The following is an 18,358-nucleotide window of genomic DNA, read 5'->3' as shown; positions in this document are numbered from 1 at the left end:
AGAATTAAATGACCAGCTTCGAAATACCAACTTGATCTGCACATCAATAACTTTATCAGACTTCGAGTATAAGGACAATTATAGACCACACAGTTTCTCTCAAAAGTGTCCTTGTCAGAAATTCAAGAAAACTCTCTCCTTCTGAGATGTCTACCACTTGCCGGCTACTGGGAAGTTAGTCTCATCAAAGAATCCTTTGTATTCTAATTACAAATCACCATATGGTTTAGGGAACTCACAAATACAAATGTGATAACACTATGGCCTTTTTTCCTGTCACTTTTTTTTTTTTTTAAAGAGAGATTTATAAATTAACTGTCAATAAAATAACCGGCAGAAAAAAATAAATGCTGTTAAAAAAAAACTTCAAGTGCAAATATAAGTTTACGTCAACTCTACATACAACCTTATACAGGATAACTTGCCGATATGCTTAATTTTGACATACAAGTCACTCTTACCTAGGTGTGGAAGCAATTAAACTCAATTCTGGACATCATCTCAATAAAGTCTTACTGAAAACTAAAATGACAAATTATTTTTTCTTTAGATTAAGTTTAAACAAAACTAAACTCATTCCTTCCCCGAGATAATTATCAGGTAGCAGGCATTTAACACACCAGCACCTAATTCTTCAACTGTTCTCCAGCAAATGCTTTTAAAACGCCATTTGCATTTTGTTATGTTATTATTCAGTTATTATGAAGGATATGGAATTGTCACATTCCATGTAATAACCATTCCACCTGAAAGGATCTTAAAAACATCATCTGCAATGGTTAACTTTGCAGGGGAAATGCTATTTGACTTAAGTAAGGCCTTGTATGACATCTGAGTAGGGTAGCATTAAAATAATAAAATGGCACTACAGAAAGTGATTATAGAGACAAAAAAACAACTTTAAAGGTAGAAAGAAATCAAACAAGCCAATGTAAATGTCAACGCCCACACCAAGCACATGTATGTTTAGATGGCTTTGCCAACATTATTCTTGAGAATTCATTTAGAATTGTCTCCACCTTGTAATGGGCGTAAACGCAACAAGTGGAGAAGCCAAAGCACTTTTTAAGGGATATAGAGAAGGAGCAAAGCCAGACACCAAGGATATCTGCTGGCTTGTAGAAAGTTAACTTCTCCTTAGGATAGGCATGTTACCCAACAGAAGGGGAGAAATGAATTCTGCAAAATAACCAAGGCAGAACACGGTTACATTTCTAAAAGCGTATTTGGTCAATAAATAATTGCTTGCAAATTTCATCAGTGGTGATTTCTGTTTTACTCTGCGCTCTAATATACTGTAACATTAAAATGAGGCTCACAAGACTTTAGTCAGGCCACATCTTCTACCTCATCTATGAAATTACTATACATGATTTCACTATAAGTGAAATGGCACACTGCATGTGAAATGTGAAATGTATATAATGTGAAATGATACAATTATTTTTATTATAGCAGTATCTTACAAAAATTCTATTATCATAAAAAGTTACTCAGAAATTATAACATGCAAAATAAAATTTTTTACTGCTGTAGTGGCCTAAAAATAAATGTTCACAAAAGTAGTTCGTGCAATGTACAATTGAATAGACGGTTTTCCATCTAAGCCAATTTGTACTTGACCTCAGGGAGTGAGTTCTATTGACTGGCTGAAGGACAGGAACCTCAGCTTCATATTGTCTTAAAAACAGGAGGGGCTGGTATGCCTTTTTGGTTCTATTAGATGTATCCATATGGACACAAAAGAAATGAGGATGATATGAAAGAAATCCTTACCAGAAATAAACTTATTCATAATTCCTTAACAGGTAATTTATAAGAAAACCTTAGTCTTCACCCTCAACCAGACCAGATTTCCCTACTTAAAAGGATGCATCAATCAGAGCTAACTTTTTTTTCATGTTTTTATTTATTTTTGAGAGAGAGAGAGAGAGAGAGAGAGAGAGAGAAAGTAGAGGAGGGGCAGAGAGGGCAGGGGACAGAAGATCTGAAGCAGGCTCTGTGCTGACAGCAGAGAGCCCAATGCCAGGCTAGAACTCACAAACCATGAGATCATGATCTAAGCTGAAGTCAGATGCTTAACTGACTGAGCCCCCCAGGCACCCCAGAACTAACCTTTTTTTAAAGGATGAGAATTAGAGGGATGCCTGGGGGGTTCAGTCAGTTAAGTGTCCAACTCTTGGTTTCCGCTCAGGTCATGATCTCACGGTTGGTGGAATTGAGCCCCATATTGGGCTCTGCATTGACAGCATGGAGCCTGCTTGAGATTCTCTTTCTCCCTCTCTCTCTGCCCCTCCCCCTGCTTGTGCATGCTCGCTCTCTCTCTCTCAAAATAAATAAATAAATAAACATTAAAAAAAAAAAGGATGAGAATTAGAAAAGTAAAAAGAGAAATTAAAACCTACCTATCCATATTAGTTTAAAAGATTCAGAGTTTTACTAATTATACAAGTTCATATCTGGTTTAAACATCTTTGAATATGCTTTGTAATTCTAGTAAAAAAATTTAGATGATTCTCAACTATTTCAATGTGCCACACAGGGAAGAACAAAAGCTGTATTTATTGAGCAACTATTATGTAACAGCTAATTTACCTATCCTACCCCCACCCTGCCATGCATGTAGTATGTGTTATTATCCCATTTTTACAGAGCAGAAAACTGACACTCAGAGAATTAAGTCACTTATCTAAGATCTTAAAACACAAAACTTTACAACAAAGTATTAGAAATAAAACAACAAAGTATTAGAAAACACAGTGGCAATATTTGTGGCATATTATTATCATAATAATTAATAATAATAATTAATATAATACCCCAACAGAAAAACTGATAAAGGACCTTAACAGACAAATTGCATTAAAAAATAGCTCAATGGGGTACCTGGGTGGCTTAGTCAGTTGAGCATCCTACTCTTGATTTCAGCTCAGCTCATGATCTCACGGTTTGTGGATTCGATCCCCGTGTTGGGCTCTGTGGTCGGGCTCTGTGCTGACAGTGTGGAGCCTGCTTGGTATCCTCTCTCTCTGGCTCCCTGCCCCTCCCCCACTCATGCTGACTTACAAGTGCTTGCATACACACCTTCTCTCTCAAAATAAATAAACTTAAAAAAAAAATAGCTCAATGGGCAAGAAGCCTATGTAAAATCATTCATTCTTATTAGTGATAACAAATGCAAAGTAAAATCATGAGACCTTACTCTTTTATCTAAATTGGCAGAGATAAGAAAAATACTAGAGCAAGCCTAGGTAAGGGGAAAATGGACCCTCTTCATTTACTGCTGGGAGGAGTATAAAATTGGTACAAGAGTTCAGGGCAACCAGATAATATGTAATAAAAACATTAAAAACATGCAAACCATATCACACGGCTATTTCACTCATGAGAATTTCACCTATGGAAATAATAATGGTTAACAACTATAAGGTTGTTCATTGCGACACCGCTAACATCAAAACAGTGAAAACAAATAAACAAAGAAACTAATGTCCCACAATGAGGAATACACTCACACAATGAAGTATTACGCAGTTTTTGAGTACAACTTTTTCCTCTTGTCCTGAAACTGCAATTAAGGTCCAAAGATGATGGCTAGAAGTGCTTAGTGCCCCCAAGTGTCTAAAGAGAACCACCAATGTGCCACCAATGACAGATCCAGACTCCTGCCCCCAGGGTTAAATAATGAAGAGAATCAACCCTACTCCAAATGCTACTGTCTCTTCACCACACCACAGCATCTTTATAAGGAAGGGAAACGGGATCAGGAGTCATTGGTCTTTGTGTCTAGTATTTGTGATAAGACCCTTTTTCCTCCCTTCTTTCCCTTAGGACTTTTCTCCTGGTTGGCTTCTAGTTTCATAGCACTGTGGTCAGAGAAGATGCATGGTATAGCTTCAATCTTTTTGAATTTTTTGAGGCTGGTTTTGTGGCCTAACGGGATCTATTCTGGAGAATGTTCCACATGCACTTGAAAGAATGTGTGTTCTGCTGTTTTAAGATGGAGTGTTCCGAATATATCTATTAAATTCATCTGGTCCAGTGTGACATTCAAAGCCACTGTTTCCTTGTTGATTTTGTTTAGATGATTGTCCATTGCTATAAGTGCCTTCTCCTTAGGAAAGAAGAGGATGATTTACCTTCTCTCAAAGACAAGTGATGGGGGAAAGGTTCTCTACAACAATCACTTGGAAAGATTAGGGTAGCCTGAAAGAAGAAAAATCTGGCATTGTTTGTTTGTTTGTTTGTTTGGATGAGTAGGACCTTGGTAGATTGAGAAATCAGAAGGTGGGAGATGGAGTGCTAAGCTAATAGGAAGTAAGCCAATTCTCACTAAAAACTCTCCAAAGGTTCAGCACTACCAGATATACTTGAAGATATCAGTCAGGCTGGAAACAGGGGCACTGTTGGAAAATAAGACAGAGACAGTTCTTTAGACTCCCTGCCTTTACCTGGATAGCAAGATTCCTATACCTCCTCCATTCCAGCTGAAACTGGTAAGTTTAGCATCTAGGTCAGTTTTAACAACGAAGAAAGGGGGAGAGACACCATAGTGAAATCCTACATATTAAATAGCAAAACCAACAGTTCCTCCCTCTACAGCATCCAGAACCCTACCAGCCAAATTTCCACCCTAGGAAGTAGAAAGATTGGAGGAAACGCTCTGGAGGAAAATGAATAGTCAAAAGAAAGACTTGTAAGATAGTGACATCGGGAATTCTTCCATGGAAAACCTGACTTGCCACCTTGTCTACCACCGTCCAGTGAAGCATACCAATCAGTAACACCCTATCCATAATCAGCTTTTTAATGCTTCAATCTTAAGTGTGAATGGACAACCAAGTATTTCTAGGCATTTAAGGAAAACCTCTAAGATAGAAGATAAAGACCAAAATAAAGAAATAGAAAAAAGGATATTGGAGGAAACAAAGAAAAATACACTCTAATACACCTAGAGAGAAAAAGATATTATATCCATAGAATAAAGAAGGATGGGGGCGCCTGGGTGGCTCAGTCAGTTGAGCGCCGACTTCGGCTCAGGTCACGATCTCGCGGTCCGTGAGTTCGAGCCCCGCATCGGGCCCCTGTGCTGACAGCTCAGAGCCCGGAGCCTGTTTCAGATTCTGTGTCTCCCTCTCTCTGACCCTCCCCCATTCGTGCTCTGTCTCTCTCTGTCTCAAAAATAAATAAACGTTAAAAAAAATTTTTTTTTAAATATAAAAAAAAAGGATGCTGTAAACGGAAAGAACAATTAGCGCATATAAAAGAGCTCTAAATAGGACTGTTAAATAAAAAGTTCAGGAAAAGAATTAGAAGAAAAAGGTTGAAGTAATCTTCCAGAAAACTGAACAAAAGGAGTACAAAAAAACAGGAGACAGAGGAGAAAATAAAAGAATTAGAAAATAAATCCAGAAGGTCCAATATCTAACCAGGAGAAGCTCCAAAACCTATGGAGAAAAAAAAGAAGCAGCACTGAAAAAATAAAAATAAAATTTCCTAGAACTGAAGAACATGCTTGTCTAAGTTGAAAGAGTCCAGGGGCACCTGGGTTGCTCAGTTGGGTGAACATCCGACTTTGGCTCAGGTCATGATCTCACTGTTCGTGAGTTTGAGTCCCTAACCCTTCACTGCTGTCAGCTCAGAGCCTGCTTTGGATCCTCTGCCCCCTCTCTCTCTCAAAAATAAACATTAAAAAAAAAAAGTCCTGTGAACACCGAGCACAAAGAATGGGGGGAAAGGCTCCATTCCAAGGCATATTACCATGAAACTTCAGAAACCAGGAATACAAAAAGAATATTCCAAAAACTTCAAAAGAAAAACCAGTTTAAATATAAAAGGTCAAGAAACTGATTGTATCAATTCCCATCAAACTTTGCAACTGTAATAAGGGAAGCACAAAGATAATAGCATGCCATCTAAAATTTTCTAAAGGGAAATTATTGCCAAACTATCCATGCCCAGTCAAATTATTAATTAAGCAAAATAAAGATATTTTTGGACAGGTGATTTCTCAAAAAATCCATTTCCCACGCAGCCTTCTTTGTAAGATAGTAGAGGGTGTGCTCTCAGAAAAGCGAGAAGAGTTCTTGGTCCAGTAGAACCAAATCAGCACTTCCCCCAGTGACCCTCCTGCCCATGGCAGCTATAAACTCTAGACAAAAGAGAAAATAGGTAATCTGAAAGCACTGGACAGTGAACAGAAGCAGGCAGATTCTGGAAAGAACTGACACTTGGGAAAAGGGAAAAACATGGGGTGAATTACCCATTTTACAACTTTCAGACTGAAGGCAGTAAAGTTAGGACTGCTCAGGGCAACTAAAACTCCAAAGAAAACCTGCAGTCCTTCTGGCATGGAGAACCAGAGGAGAGTTGAGGGTAACCACACAGGTGGAAAATCAGGGGGCATCCCTGCAAAAAAGTGTTTCCAATTCCTGAAATCATAAGTTATTCTGTATTCATCACAATATTTTATGCGTTTTCAAATAATGTGTGTCCATAATAATAAACAGTGAATCATTTTTCTGTACAGGGTTTTACTAAAAGCTTCAGCAGTTTCCTGTAAAAAAATGGCATAAAAATAAATTCATGACTTATCATGATTACAATATACTATGACATTTTTAGATATTTATACAGATTTACGTACATTTATATATTATATTATAATATATTATGCTGTATATTTCACCAACATAAAAATGATCTCTACTGGATATGCACTTTTGATAGTAGAAAATATTAAAAGGAAACAACACAGGGGCACCTGCGTGGCTCAATCGGTTGAGCATTCGACTTCAGCTCAGACATTGATCTCAGGGCTGGTGAGTTTAAGCCCCACGTTGGGCTCTGTGCTGACAACTCAGAGCCGGGAACCTGCTTCGGATTCTGTCTCCCTCTCTCTCTCTCTCTCTGCCTCTTTCTGCTCATGCTCTCTTTCCCTCTCAAAAATAAATAAACATTTAAAAATTGTTTAAAAAAGGAAACAACACAAAATAAATACAAAATAAAATTATTTTAAAAGTATCTCTAATATTTAATAGGTAAAAGGTTTTTTTTAATTGAAGGTTTTTAAAACACATAGCATTAATCAGCCTCTCTGATAGATCTGATCTTTGCTGGTTGACAAATATTCCAGACATAGGAAAATGCCATTTTGCACTGATATCGATCAAATCATTATGAGTGTATCCTAAATTATTTTCAAGTTGGGTGTTAGGGTACCTATTGCTTTACATAAACTCATTTCCCTTATTAACATGTGTCTAGCTTCGTTCATTCAATTTATCTACTTAAAAGCCCTATCCCCAAACACAGTCCCACTGGGGGTTGGGATTCACCCATGGATTTGGGGAGGACACAATCCAGTCCTGAACAATGCGCATTTGCGTAGCTTACAGTTCAGGACAACCATGAATAGCACTATGTGAACATGCTAGCATGCGCCTTTTGGTAAACTTATGTGTACATGTCTGTTGGTTGTATAACTAGAATTGCTGCTCATAGGACATACCAATGTTCAGCTTGGTAAATATTGCCAGACACTTTTCCAAAATGGTTATGGCAGTTTACTCTCTTACGGGCACATACAGAAAGTTCTACTTGCTCCTCATCCTTGCCTACACTTGTTGTTTTTTTTTTTTTTCCCCATCTCTTCCATTGTAGTTGATTTTAGTGGACATGAATGATTTTAATGTAAGTTGCCTCAAATTATTTTTGGAAGTGGGTGGGGTTTAAAATACAAATATAATTAATCCAGTAGTTAATCCAGAAGCATTTGCTTAGTAAAATGTCATTATGATATACATAAAATTTAAACACCATTTTTAAGGGGTGCCTGGGTGGCTCAGTTGATTGAGAGTCTGACTCTTGATTTCGGCTCACGTCATGATCCCAGGGTCACGGGATGGAGCCCTGTGTCAGGCTCCATGCTGAGTGTGGAGTCTGCTTAAGATTCTGTCTGTCTGTCTCTCTGTCTGTCTGTCTGTCTCTCTCTCTCTCTCTCTCTCTCCCTCCCTCCCTTCCTCTCTCCCTATCCCCCATTCACACTCTTTCTCTCTGAAATTAAAAAACAATTATTTTTAAAAACACTAAGATCTCTTGACTTTTTTAAGTAGGAAATTTCAAGAACATAACATTATTATAAAATTTCCCACCAGAGAAAATGACTTTAACCTCAAAATAGGAAAAGAAAGGTACTTATAATGGAGAAAAACTGGAGTAATGGGAATGAGTCTACGACTCCATCTTACCTAACAATCTATCCTCAAAAATACAACCATGCCTGTGAAGCTCCAAAGAAGGAACAGGATCAGACAGTTTTCAAAAAATTAAGTGTTTGGGACACAAGACCTAATGTTGGCAATAGGTATATTCAGAAAACAAATGTACAAAAAATACTCAAGGATCTACGTTATACATAACTACAAACAGTGATTAAAATCAGACCTAAGTTATAAACATAATTAAAAGATATTCTACCCTAACCAGTCAAATTTGAAGAAGGTATAATACCTGGTAGTCAACAGCAGTTGCATGGAAAAGCTGCAGCCTAAAGATAGCACTAAATTAAATGATTTTTTTCAGTGTAAAAGGGAAGCTAAATTCAGAGTTTTCTTTCAGGGCTACAAGAATATCATGTCACATAGCAAGGAAGAAAACTTTCTCTTCAGCTTCGTGTAGTTCAATTTTAACCACAAAGTGCCATGTCTTAAGAAAGAGTGACGGGTTGGGGCACCTGGATGGCTTAGTAGGTTAAGCATCCGACTCTTGATTTCGGCTCAGGTCATGATTTCACGGTTCGTGAGTTCAAGTTCTGCATCAGGCTCCGTGCTGACAGTGCAGAGCCTGCTTGAGACTCATTCTCTCTCATTCTCTCTCTCTCTCTCTCTCTCTCTCTCTCTCTCTCCCTCTCTGCCACTCCCCTGCTCATGTTGTCTATGTCAAAATAAATAAAAACTTAATAAATAAATAAACAAATAAAAGAGTGACTTGAGTAGCATGAAAATGATCAGGAGAAAATGCAGAAATTAAACTCAGGTGCTATGAATTGTATCTCTCCGGTAAAACAGACACATAAGCTCCTACAACTGAGTAGGGATAAAGAATTTAAGTGACTTCCTTCAATTCTAGGTAATTGCCCCACCAGTGGGATGCTACTGTATGCCAGCGTTTGGGGCAAATAGGATGCAAAACAGAAAATCTGCCCACAGATAATCAAAAGTCAGAGAATTAAAGTCATTTCTGAAGAAAAAGCAAAGTCATTCTTTTCAGATGAATTTTTTTAGGGGGGGGGGGGGTGGAGTGTACACAGGGCCCAAGCAGAGCCCAGACTATTTTTCCTTCGTTCTATAACGCCCTGGTAAAATCCACCCATTTCATTGCTTCTGTCACTGTTTGTTAAGCGTGGAAACTGCAGTGCAGGGGCAGGTTTCTACTTTGTGCTAAGTAGTACTGCTGTGTCTTTAAGTCAGAAAAGCCCTGGAATCGACCACTGTTTCATTGCCAGAAAATCTGGCATGAACTCCTACAGGAAACCTGTGAGTACAGTACCCTGGATTAAAAGCCTGATTGCTTTGGAAGTATGAGAACCATGATTTATTTTTCCATATTAAATTAGTAAACAGAAAGGAAAGTAATTAGTCATTCCAATTTTAAGAAAATTTCTATAGCGGAAATCAGGCATTCAACAAAAAACTTGGAGAAATAGAACATGTCAAAAAAGACCTTATTATTGCTGGATCATTTGAAATTCTCAACTAAAATTCCAAAAGAAGTGGAGGTTTCTAGAAGAGGGTCACACATGAATTTAAATGGAAATTAATTTCTTCAAGAACCTCCCACTTCATTAGGATTGACTCAGAGGAACAGAATGCTACCCACACTTTGCCCCTTTATCCCCTTTTTAAAATCAACAGCTTGTTAGGGTATCAACAAGTAGAATAGGGTTGGCTTTCCTTGGTCCCTCTCTCTCCATGTTCTCTATTCCAGAGAGCCAAAGTTGATTCAACGAGGGAGAAATTTCCCCTTCCTCTTAGAGTTCTTGTGCCAAACTTCCCTGGCAGTGAGCCTTCTCACTCTACTGATTCCTTGTGTATTCATGCTGTACAGCTCTTTGTGCTCTTACCAAACATAATCTGGGGCTGGAGGCAGGTCTAAGATTAAGTTGGTTTATATTTGCCTTAATATAAAACAGACTTGGTTGCATTTCAAATCCTGTAGGTTTGTTTTACATAACGGAATCAGTTGTTAGAATGGATTTTGTCCTAGTATTTATCTTCTCAATCACTCAAAGGCTTAATTGACTGTTCAGAGATCCATTTCAATCTCTAAATTTCCCACCATTCTCAATCACCTGGAGAGTAACTTACCTGGTTCCATTAATCTTGACCTGTGTCTAATGCAGAAAGTGGGACCTAGCACCTTTCGCTCTCAAATTCCAGACCTTGACCCCCTCTTCTCAGCCCCCAACTCCATATAAAATTTCTACTAAATCTAAATATTGCATTTCCCCACAAATAAGTCAGTGGTGTAACATGCAGACCTGCAACTTGGTAGATACAATAATATTTCCTTTTCATAAAATTTAAGAAAAGCTAGAATGACTGAAGATTACAAAAATAAATAAATAAAAACGAGGAAGAAGCTAGGGAGCAAAAAGCTCTGATTCCTCTTCAGGAGAAGAAAACGGTCCTATCCATCTGGGAAAGGGAGGACAAGGGAGTTTTAACAGTTAAAAAAGTACACAGCAAGGAACTAAAGACCAAGGACTTTTGCCAGATCAACTTTCCTAATGTTGAAGACTGACCTTTATACACATGTAATCTATTTGAAGATGAAATAAAAAAGAATATAAGAATTCTATGGAAATCTAAGAACTTTATTCTGTACTTTTACAGGTATAAGCATACATATAATTTACTCGTGTACACATTGTGTATATAGCTTATTTACACTTTACTAGATGAAGACAGCCATGTAGTTGAATACTTTGTCAGTGTGTTTAGCTGGAAATGGTGGGCCAGCTCTATTCTGGTCCTGTCTGGCCTGCGGAAAATAAACACTGTGATATGCTATTGTCAAATTACCGTTCAATAAAAGCATGGAAGATAAAAGTTATGCTGAGCTGACTGATGGAATCTGATACCGAAGTCTATACAAGATGAGTTTCTTTTGCGGCTATACCACTTTTTAGGAGGTATTTCAAATATTTCCAAATCTTTGAAATTGTTAATTCAGTACTCCCTAAGTTAATAAAAGATTAATAAATATTTAAGTGCACATCTAAATTATGTCCAAAAGGACAATTTTGTGATTTTAACAGACATAATAGCCTACCTATGTCCTACAGGATATAAAGCAGAAAGTTGTTGTTACTTACTAACATACAATTATAAGTTTATAATGTCACAGAGCCTTACTTATTCATAAAATATCAATAGGGGTTCTTATAAGAAAGATATTGTACATCTACTTTTGAGAACCAACTATATTCCTCCACCATAGAGCACTTTTTCCTACAGGTGGCCTGAGAATACAGACTTATTACTATTATTGGCCTTTTAATCTCAAAACATATAGTAGCATACAATGCTTCATTTTGAATTTGAGACATTTCAGTTTGATGAAACTTTATACTTCTCAGAGATAAATAGCTCTTCACTAAAAGAAATACAAAAAAAATAGTGAAGAAAATAAAAGATTAAAATTTACACTAAAAATATTCACTTAATGTAAAAACAGTAAAAGGAAGAACCAACAAAGAAAAAAGGCATGAAACATAAAGTAAAAGAGCAAGTGTAAATCCAACTATATCAATAATACTATAACTTGTGAATGGATTAAACAATTCAGTTGAAAGGCAGAGACTATGCATGAATAAAAAGCAAGATCCAACAATATATTGTCTATATGAGGTATGCTTTAGGTTTCAATATGCAACTAGGTTGAAAGTAAAAACACAAGGAAAAAAAAAGTATCAACACAAAGAGCAACCACTACTAACATTAGACAACACAGACTTTTTTATTTTTTTTTTTAACGTTTATTTTATTTTTGAGACAGAGAGAGACATAGCATGAACAGGGGAGGGGCAGAGAGAGAGGGAGACACAGAATCGGAAGCAGGCTCCAGGCTCTGAGCCATCAGCCCAGAGCCCGACGCAGGGCTCGAACTCACGGACCGTGAGATCGTGACCTGAGCTGAAGTTGGACGCTTAACTGACTGAGCCACCCAGGTGCCCCCAGACAACACAGACTTTAAAACAAAAAATGTGATTTGAGATTAAAAGGGAATTTCATAATGATAAACTTCAATACATAAGGATAAATATAACAATTACAAACATACGTACCTAACAACTGAGCCCCAAAATACATGAGGCAAAAACTGACATAAGTGAAGGGAGAAATAGACAATGTAGCATAATAGTTGGGAGACTTGAATATCCAACTTTTTTTTCAACTTTTTAATTAAGATTTTATTTTTAAGTAATCTCTACACCCAATGTGGGGCTTGAACTTACAACCCCAAGATCAAGAGTCACATGATGTACAGAGTGGGCCAGCCTGGCACTCCCAACTTTCAATAAGAATACAACAATTAAGGAGAAGATCAAAGGAAATATAAAACTTAGAATACAACTGGGGTGCCTAGGTGGCTCAGTCAGTTAAGTGTCCAACTTTGGCCTAGGTCGTCATCTTGCAGTTTGTGAGTTCGAGCCCCGTGTCAGGCTCTGTGGTGACAGTTCAGAGCCTGGAGCCTGCTTCAGATTCAGTGTGTGTGTCTCTCTCTGTCCCTCCTCTGTTTATCTCCTCTCTCTCTCTCTGTCTCTCTCTCAAAAATAAACATAAAAAAAAAGAAAAACTTAGAATACAATATACACTAACTAAACCTAACATACATCTATACAAACAATCCACTCAATTACAGCAGAATACACATTATTCTCAAGTGTATATGGCACATTCTGAAGGAAAGATCATATCCTAGCCCATAAAGCAAGCCTTAATAATTAAAAAAGGTTAAATTAGGGGCACCTGCGTGGCCCAGTCAGTTAAGTGTCGGACTTCAGCTCAGGTCACAATCTCACGGTTCATGGGTTCGAGCCCTGCATCAGGCTCTGTGCTGACAGCTCAGAGCCTGGAGCCTGCTTTCCATTCTGTGTCTCCCTCTCTCTCTGCCCCTCCCCTTCTCACACTCTGTCTCTCTCTCATGGCAATAAACATTTTAAAAAATGTTTTAATTAGAAAAAAAGAGATTAAATTATATGAAGTATGTTTTTCAATCACAATGGAGTAAATTAGAAATAACAGAAAGGTATTTTGGAATCACAAATATATGAAAATTAAACTGTACACTCCTAAATGAAACAAGTGGGGAAAAGAAACAGAAATCAAAAAGAAATTAGAAAATACTTTGGGGGCGCCTGGGTGGCTCAGTTGGTTAAGTGTCTGACTTACTCTAAACTCTGAAGCAACCACAAAAAAAAACAAGCTAATATAAGATATAAAATGGAATCTTAAAAATAAAACAAGTCAGAAAAAGAGGTAAATGGGAAGAACAGAAAAAATAAATGGCATATTTAAACCCAACCATAGCAATAATCACATTAAATGTAAATGGTTTAAACAACCTCATTAAAGGAAGAGAATGTCAGGGCACCTGTGTGGCTCAGTCAAGCATGTGACTATCGGTTTTGGTTCAGATCATGATCTCACAGGTTTGTGAGATCAAACCCCACATTGGGCTCTGCACTGACAGCATGGAGCCTGCTGGGGATTCTCTCTCTCTCTCCCTCTCTGCCCCTGCCCCACTTGTGCTCTCTCTTTCTCAAAAATAAACATTAAAAAAAGAAAGAAAGAGAATGTCAGATTACATAAAAAATAAATTCCCTACCATGTATTGCTTACAAGAAACCATTTTAAGTATAATGAGACAGATAGGTTGCAAGACAAGGATGGGAAAAGATAGATCACATAAATGCTAATTTTAAAAAGCTGAAGTGGCTACACTGATACTAAGCATAGACTTCAGAGCAAGATTTATAGAATAGGCAATCAACTGCTGGTGGGAATGCAAACTGGTGCAGCCACTCTGGAAAACAGTATGGAGTTTCCTCAAAAAGGTAAAAATAAAACTACCCTATGACCCAGCAATTGCATTACTAGGTATTTATCCAAAGGATACAGGATTGTTGATTTGAAGGGGCATATGCACCCCAGTGTTTATCGTAGCACTATCAACAATAGCCAAAGTACAGAAAGAGCCCAAATGTCCATAGACTGATGAATGGATAAATACACACACACACACACACACACACACACACACACACACACACACACACAATGGAATATTACTCAGCAATCAAAAAGAATGAAATCTTGCCATTTGCAACAATGTGGATGGAACTAGAGTGTAATATGCTAAGCGAAATAAATCAGAGAAAGACAAACATAAGATTTCACTCATATGTGGAATTTAAGAAACAAAACAGATGACCATGGGGGAAGGGAAGCAAAAACAAGATAAAAAAAAGAGAGGGAGGCAAACTATAAGAGACTCTTAAATACAGAGAACAAACCGAGGGTTGCTGGTGGGGTGCTGTGTGAGAGGATGGGATAGGATAAATGGATGAGAGGCATTAAGCAGGGCACTTGTTGGGATGAGCACTGGGTGTTAAATGTAAGTGATGAATCACTAAATTCTATTCCTGAAATCATAGTTACATATATGTTAACTAACTTGGATTAAAAAAAATCCTAATGTTATCATCTTTGTGGATGTTATATTTAGTATATATTACAGTAACTACTTTAATTGCTCTTGATGCTTTTTAAAATTAATAAATTAAAAAACATAAGTCAAAAAGAAACAAAAAACAAAAAAGAATTAGAATGGAGCACCAAATGTTGTATGAAGTGTTGAATCACTATATTGTACACCTGAAACTAATATTACACTGTATGTTAACTGGAATTTAAGTAAAAACTTTAAAAAAATAAAAAGAAGGGGGAAGGAGAAAAACAAAGAAAAGAAAAGGCAATCAACGTATGTATAGAAAAATCATCAAATGTTTGAAAGCTAAACAACACATTTTAAAACAATCCATGGGTCAAAGAATAAATCACAAGGGAAAACAGGACATACTGAAATGTATGACATGCAATTAATATAGTACTCAGAAGAAAATTTATAGCATTAAAATGCTATATAAAAAGAGCAGGGGGTGCCTGGGTGGCTCAGTTGGTTAAGCAGTCAACTCTTGATTTTGGTTCAGGTCATGATCTCAAGGTTCATACGATGAAGCCCTCCATAAGGCTCCACGCTGACAGTGCAGAGCCTGCTTAGGATTCTTTCTCCCTCTCTCTCCGTCCTTCTCCCGCTCATGCGCATATGCACACTCTCTCTCACTCTCAAAATAAATAATAAAAAACTGAAAAAAAGGACAAAGTTTTAAAATCAAGGACTTAAATTTCTATCTTTAAAAACTAGAAAAAGAAAAGCAAATTAAATCCAAACTAAGCAGAATAAAATTAATAATAAAGAAAAGTGCCAAAATCAATGAAATAGAAAACAGAAAGCAATGGAGAAAATCAATATAACAAAAGCTGTTTCTTTAGAATCAAAAGAATTAATAAAATTCCTGCCAGTATGATCAGAAAAGATAAGATTCTGTATCTTTTAAAAAAAAAAAACAACTTTATAATGGAAAATTTCACACATACACACATATAGAGAGAGTAGTATAATAAACTCAACATAAACAATCACCCACTCAACTCATAGCCAATGTTGTTTCATCTAAACCACTTCCCTCCCATAATTCTCTCACCTTGGATTATTCTGAAGCAAATCCCACACACTGTATTATTCTATCTGTAAATATTCTAGTTCATGAATATGATGACCTCATAAGTGTATAAACCGATATGTTCTGTGTTATCATGCTACAAAGGAATAAAGTTTAATCTGTAAACATCAAAAATGTCCCAACCATCTTATTCCCTTCCCCAGGCTTAAGGATTAGCCACATCAACAATCTTAACCCCATGAAGGTAGTTTAACTGCCAGAGGGAGAAATTCTGTTCCTTACCCTTTAAGGAACAGATTTCGGGAAGGCCTAGTGTCTGGTCTTAATGAAGGATTAGAAACTGAGCTTTGATTCACACTGATTGACAGTGAACATTCAGGCATATCCTAGAGTTTGCACGTGGTCGCTGTACCTGGTGAGCAGCCTTGTACAATAGCCAGAGTCTCCACAACAGTCAGGATTCACCAGGAGGGTGTAAGCCTCCCTGCTTCCCCGCCACCCCCCTCCCCCCACCTACCAACCCAAGAATGACAAAGGTGACCTGATGGGATCTTTGTCCTTGTCAGCTACTGGGCCCTCACGTGTCAGAAAAACTTACAACTTCAAATGAGAATATGCTATGTCATCCTCTGTTTTTGTGCAACTATCACCACATGGATATGTTTCTGTAGCCTTTGCCACTAAACAAATGTTATATTCTTGAACTATGTAGTGTTTTCCCTTCAATACTATCAATACTCCATTGTGACACCATGAAAACTAGTGTCAGAAGTAGGAATAATATGAATGTAGAAGACTCTTAAAAGACACGTGAAGAGTATTCAGGGAACTAAAGGGAAAAGAATACAGTGGGCCCATATCTGGCACTGGACTATAAAAACTTACAGATGATGAGAGAAAAACTGTTTCAAAGAGGGATGTACACAGCCTGCTATTGGGACTCTGGGCAGTCAGGTAGGTGAAACTGAAATTACAGTCTAAAAGGAAAGGAGCTAGACTTAACAGTTTTTACATTGCTTCTATTGGCAGTTGTTTTAGAGGGTCTTCAGTGGGAATTGGAACAGGAAATGACTGGGTTGGTACTCTAACCTGGTAAGAAAAACTAAGACTGACACTGTAAATTCCAATGTCCGGGACAGAGACACCTGGAATGGTAATGATGGGGAATGAGGAGAAGGTCCCAGGATGTCCTAGAGACTGTGAAGTAGATGGTGGCAACTTCCCAGACAGAAGAGAGCTCTCTGCCAAAATTGTAGGCATGAAAAGATATGACAACAGAGCTAAGAAATGTTTTCAGTTTTCACTGATCTGGTTCTCTCAGTTGAGGGAAGAATGTGTGTAGGGACTACCACAGGCAAGAAATATGAAGTTTTTAATCGCAGGGAAGTATGTTTTAACATGTGTGAGCACCAGTCTTTGTTTTCACAGACCCTTCTCCCTCAAACAGAGCTGTAACCTTAAAGCTGTGTGGTTTGGGGCGGCAAACTCTTTTTTTTTTTTAATGTTCAAAATATATTCTCAAAAATTATTTTCTATTTGGGATAAATATTTCCCAAGCGGGAGATTAAGAGTACTTGAGTCATGAAATGTCTATTGGTAAAAGAAGAAACTTCTTTTCGAACTAGGTTCAAAAGAAAGATAAATACATGTACTATATTAAGCCAGGTAAAAAATATGTGAATATTTGGGCTTTGCCTAAAAGTTGTAACATATTTTTCATCATTTCAATATGATCCATAGCTCCCATAAACATGAAAGTGAGATGGTTTTGAGACAATTTAATTAAAATATTAAATAAGTGAATAATGTGGTTAGATATAATTTCTAGAAGTGGTGGATGATTTGGTGGATAGGAGCCAAAAGAAATGAAGGGAGAAAGCCTAGCTTCTTTAAGGTTAAAACTCTGGTTAATGTCCCCTATTGGGAGAAACGGTCCTCCACGGGTCTCTCACTCACCTGTACATTTTGCTAAGCACACCAAGAATGCGAGGCTCTGAACATATCTCAAGGTTGTGTTTGGCACGAGAAACCTTAAGAAATGAGGCAATGTCTCCCTTGACACAAAAAACAGGCTTGCTTACTTCTGGCTATAACATGGTATGTTCTCCAAGCTCAGAGTTCCTCTACTATAATACAGTTCACTGCCTAAACAGGTATTTATCTGGGCCCTTGGCAAAATTCCCCATTCTCCCCACAATGGGACTACAGGGCAAGGAGGGCACTAACCAACACACAACATGCTCTCTATGACAAGGGCAGTAAAATCCTTTGTCTCTGAACCGGCCTCTAGTATCTTCTGTCAGCATCCATGAAACCATACCAGGCAAACGTATTAGCCGTTAAGTAGGATGAAATCAAATTCCAGACCTGTTACTTTCTCCCCACCCCTTTTGGTTCAGTTTAGAGTCTTCCACTGAGCCCATGGCCTCTGTGCTGGGGGTGGGGTGTTTGTACGTGACTGTGACAAAGATACGATGTTTGAATAGGAACCCACTCGCCACTCCCAACCCTAGTTTCTTCAACAGACTTAGAAAAAAGAATCTATAC

At 37.6% G+C, this 18,358-nt stretch overlaps 1 protein-coding gene across 3 annotated transcripts in view; it reads right to left on the bottom strand.

Annotated features, from left to right (window-relative positions):
• Positions 1 to 18,358, bottom strand: part of AFG1L (AFG1 like ATPase) — a 196,818-nt gene that overhangs the window by 35,698 nt on the left and 142,762 nt on the right. The window lies entirely within an intron of this gene.

This window comes from Panthera onca, chromosome B2, assembly GCF_046562875.1.
Source record: "Panthera onca isolate mPanOnc1 chromosome B2, mPanOnc1 haplotype 2, whole genome shotgun sequence".
Taxonomy (NCBI): Eukaryota; Metazoa; Chordata; class Mammalia; order Carnivora; family Felidae; genus Panthera; species Panthera onca.
This window is presented reverse-complemented; position numbering and strand designations above follow the sequence as displayed.